The sequence below is a fragment of the Solanum pennellii genome, chromosome 7, assembly GCF_001406875.1.
Source record: "Solanum pennellii chromosome 7, SPENNV200".
In the NCBI taxonomy this organism is placed as follows: Eukaryota; Viridiplantae; Streptophyta; class Magnoliopsida; order Solanales; family Solanaceae; genus Solanum; species Solanum pennellii.
In genome coordinates this window covers 71348350-71352772 of record NC_028643.1, presented here as the reverse complement: position 1 = coordinate 71352772, position 4423 = coordinate 71348350, and positions in this window count along the sequence as shown.

Genomic DNA, 4423 nt, shown 5'->3' with positions numbered 1-4423 from the left:
AGACGTGTGTACCAAGCACGGGGGGCTTGCTTGAGCCCATACAGAGACTTCTGGAGTTTGCAAACATGTTGAGGGAAGCGGGGATCAACATAGCCCGGTGGTTGCGTCATGTAGATAGTTTCATCAAGCATGCCATTAAGAAAAACATTGGAAACATCCAACTGATTGATGAGCCAATTGTTGCGCACGGCGAGTGATAACTGCCGGCGGCGGTTCTGTGCTTCCATCGACGTATTTGAGAAGGTAATTGGCCTCAAGGGCTGTAAGAACGGTGATTTTCCATGTAGGGTAATTTATGTCTGATAATTTTTCGGGAATCAGGGCATGAAGATGCCTGAGAAGGAGTTTAACGCCAGAAGGAAGAGGATCCACCTCGGTTGTCATGGCTGCCGCCACCAAGAGAAGAGAAGGAACGATCGGTGCCCTAAAGAGAGGAAAAAAAAAACCTAGAGAAAAGAAGATCTAGGTTTTCTGGCTCTTGATACCATGAAGGAATATTGATTGTATTGAAGTGTTAAGGGAATAAATGGGAGATATATATAGGAGATATAGGAAGGAGTACTAATCTTAATAGGACTAGGATTAAGGAGTACTAATCCTAATAGGACTAGGATTAGTACACAGTAAATACTAATATTATTTTATATTATTTATTTAATACTATCTGTTATTATCAAAAATAAAATAAAATAATAATATTGCACGCTTATTGAAAATTTTAACACAATTTGTATTTATTCTATCGTATAGTATTCGGCAATATATATGTTACGTAGGAGACTAAAATTCAATTGACAAAATGTCAGAGCAATGTACGCCCCATAACGCAGATTAAATTAATGTTGAAAATTACGTTAGTGATATTAGAAAATAAATGAAAGTGCTTCAACAAGTTGGACTGAACAATATGTCAAAATATTGGAATTCTAATGAAGATGTGTGAAAAGTACCAACAAGTTGCAATTTTCATTGTCAAATCATGCATGATAAATTTTAAGAAATTAAAACATTTAGTCAAGATTCAATAAAATGAGACAAAGGCACAAACATTTCACGTTAAAACGTGACTGAGCTAGGCAATAGTATTATGTATACGACTATTTTCCAGTTGAACATAAGTCCAATATATGACCATAGGAAAACAAAATATCTTCATTTTACAGTGAAAAATTCTCTAGTTATTAAAAGAAATGCAAATATATATATTTCTAAATTCGAAGCTAAAAGGGCAAAAAAATTATCAAAAATTCTAAAAGAGCACATCATATTTTTATTTAAACAAAAGGGCGAAATTGCTGTTATCAAAGTGATTTTTCCTCTGACACCGTGTACTCCGTTGGCAACGATTTTCTCTCAAATTATTTTTTTTTGCTAATATCGCTGCCATAGCAGCGTTTTTACAGTTTTTTTTAAATTTTATTTTCATGAAAATTGCTGCTTTAGCAGTATTTTTGTTTAACTTTATTTTTTTTTTGAAATTCCTGTCACGACAGCGTTTTACATAAATTTCTTTTTTAAAAAGCCAGTGTTTTACTTTTAATTGCCTTGGTAGCGTCTTTTCCTGGATTTATTTTTCTTTTCCTTAATTCTTTTCAAAATTGCATTTTATTAAAAAAAAAATTCCCCCTTCCGAATAAATATAAATTTCAGGCTGCAAAGGCAGCAGTTCTTTTTGAAAAAAATAATAAATTAAAGTACAGTAATGAAAAAAAAAAGGAAAGAAAATTAAGTAAAATGCTGCTAGCACAGCGATTCCCTTTTTTAAAAAAATTATTTATAAAAAACTGCTAAAGCAGCGTTTTCATGAGAAAAAAGTGTTAAATCTTTTTTATGAAAATGCTGCTATAGCAACGATATTAGGGAAAAAAAGTTTTTTTTTGAGAAAATCATTGTTCGGACAGCAATTTCGATTTTTAATTTAAACAGCATCCATATCTGTCAGAGAGAAATCGCTTTGGTTGTAGCGGTTTTGCCCTTTAGTCTAAAAAAATACAAAAAAGGGATCACCGTTCATCCACCAATTGGCTTCAACATGTCTTTTTCATCCACCTTTTGCCTCTAAAATACCCTTGTCATCCACTTTTGGGTTCAAAATTGACCACTTATTTTAATGATTTTAAATTTAAACTATTTAAATATTTCTTAAAATAATTGCTCAATTATTGGTTATAATTTAATTTATTTGTATCATTTATAAACCAACCCATTACCCACACATTACTAACTAAACCCCACTCAATTAATAATCCAACTATAATATCAAAATTGTCATAAACACTACTAAAACACGATGAAATTATAGATTCCTGAAAAAGACATCCAAAATTATTCGAATCCGATTCGAAGCCCCAATTGAATTTACGTTGAGCCGGTTATTTAGGAGGACACTTTCAATAGGATTCTCTTTCAAGATTAAATTAGAAATTTACGGTTAAAGGTAAAGAAGTAATACATCCCGAATAATTCATGCACTTTTTAAAATATAATTTATAAATATTTATGATTTGTTGTAAAAATCTTTAATATATTATTTTGAAAAAAAAGTTACCTATGAAGTAACATCACATAATTGAGACGTAAAAATAATTAAGATGCACATAGTCAGACTTTTAAATTTATCGGTAATTTTTATTTAGATACTTGAAGGTATGATAATTTATTTCTATAGATATTTTCATCTCAAATTTTTAAAAACACTAAATTGACAGTATCTTTTCTGTTGTTGCATTAATAATGTTATGGGTTTATTAATTTGGAGGGTTTAATTAGTAATGGGTGAGTAGTGGATTGATTTATAAATTATACTAATAAGTTAAATTATAACAAATAGTTGAGCGCCACGTATTTAAAAAATATTTAAATAGTTTAAATATAAAACCGTTAAATAAGTGATCAATTTTGAACCAAAAGGTGGATGACAAGGGTATTTTGGACCCAATAGGTGGGTGAGAATGGTAATTTGGAGCCAATAGGTATTTGAAGGGTAATTTTGTACCATTTTCAATACGTTGAGGATATTTTAGGTCCTTTTTCGAAAAAAATGTGATATGCGCTTTTAAAATTTTTAACATTTCTTTTTGCTCTTTTGGCTTCGAATCATATATTTCTTGTGTTTAACAGTATATATACCAAGTCCTACGAACAAGTGGTCAAAGTAATTACAGAGACGGATTTAAAATTAGGAGTTTGGGGTTCACAATTTAATATATATATTTTTTTTAATTTCCTAATATAAAATAGGGTCTACAAAAAAGCTAGTAAATTCGTTCGAACTTATGAAACTCCACCTGACTCCACTTCCGAAAGCAAAAGCCAATTGCATGCTTAAAGACGGACTAGTTTATCCAAAATGACATTGAATTTATTTATATACTTTCAAAATAGTTATCATCATTCGTTTCTAGATAGCAAATTTAATTGATTTTCAAAGTTAATTTGATTTAATATTTAAATATTTAAAAAGTGATATAATTATACGAAATGTACTATAAATTAAAAAAATTTCTCATATTAATATTATGAAAAAATAAATCTTAAAATTCATATGTATATTGTTTGACTTTTCTAAAAGGGAAAATACATAAAATCTTCCTCAAACTTGTCAGTAAAACTCATTTTAGGACTGTAATTTTACGAATGTTTAAGTACCCCCTTAAAGAACTTTCAGGTGAATTAAAATACAACCTTATATATACAATACCAATTTCATGGTTGGGAGGTGATATACACGCGGCCACATCAGCGCCACCTCAGTGACACGTTGACAACATGTCAATGGTGAAAATATTTAGTTTTATTTTCTTTTTTCTTTATCCATGTCATATTTTCTTTTTCATTTTTTTTATTCTTCCATACAATTTCTTGTTCCCATTTTCAGTGTTGCTCGTCTCCTTCGTCGTCCCATTTCTCCATTACTACGCTAAAATTAAAAGTTCTCTAGATAGAAAACTAACACAAACAACATAATTTTCTAATAATTTAACGAATATTGTGTGTCAAACAGAGAAATACATTTGAAACTAGAGTTGCTAGAGCTTCGATGGCAATTATCGGAGTTATTGTTGTTATAATAAATTTAAGATTGACCGATCTGAAGGTTTTCAAACCTTTTATCGTGGAGCTTCAATGGCAATTATCGGAGTTATTATTGTTGTAATAGACTTAAGATTGACAGATCTAAAGGTTTTCATACCTTTTACCATGGTTGGGGAAAAAACGAATACACATAAAAATACAAAAAAAGAAAATAGAAAGAATGGAAGAAATCTAAGAAAAAGGGTATGCCTGACGCTTTGTCTATAATTCACCGGCGTGGTGAAAATTTTTGACAAGATCTGATGGTTATACGACATCCAGTCTCTTTGAGAAGCAGTGAAGAAGGGAGTGGCAGCAAGGTCTTTCATGATTGAGCAGCATAGATGGT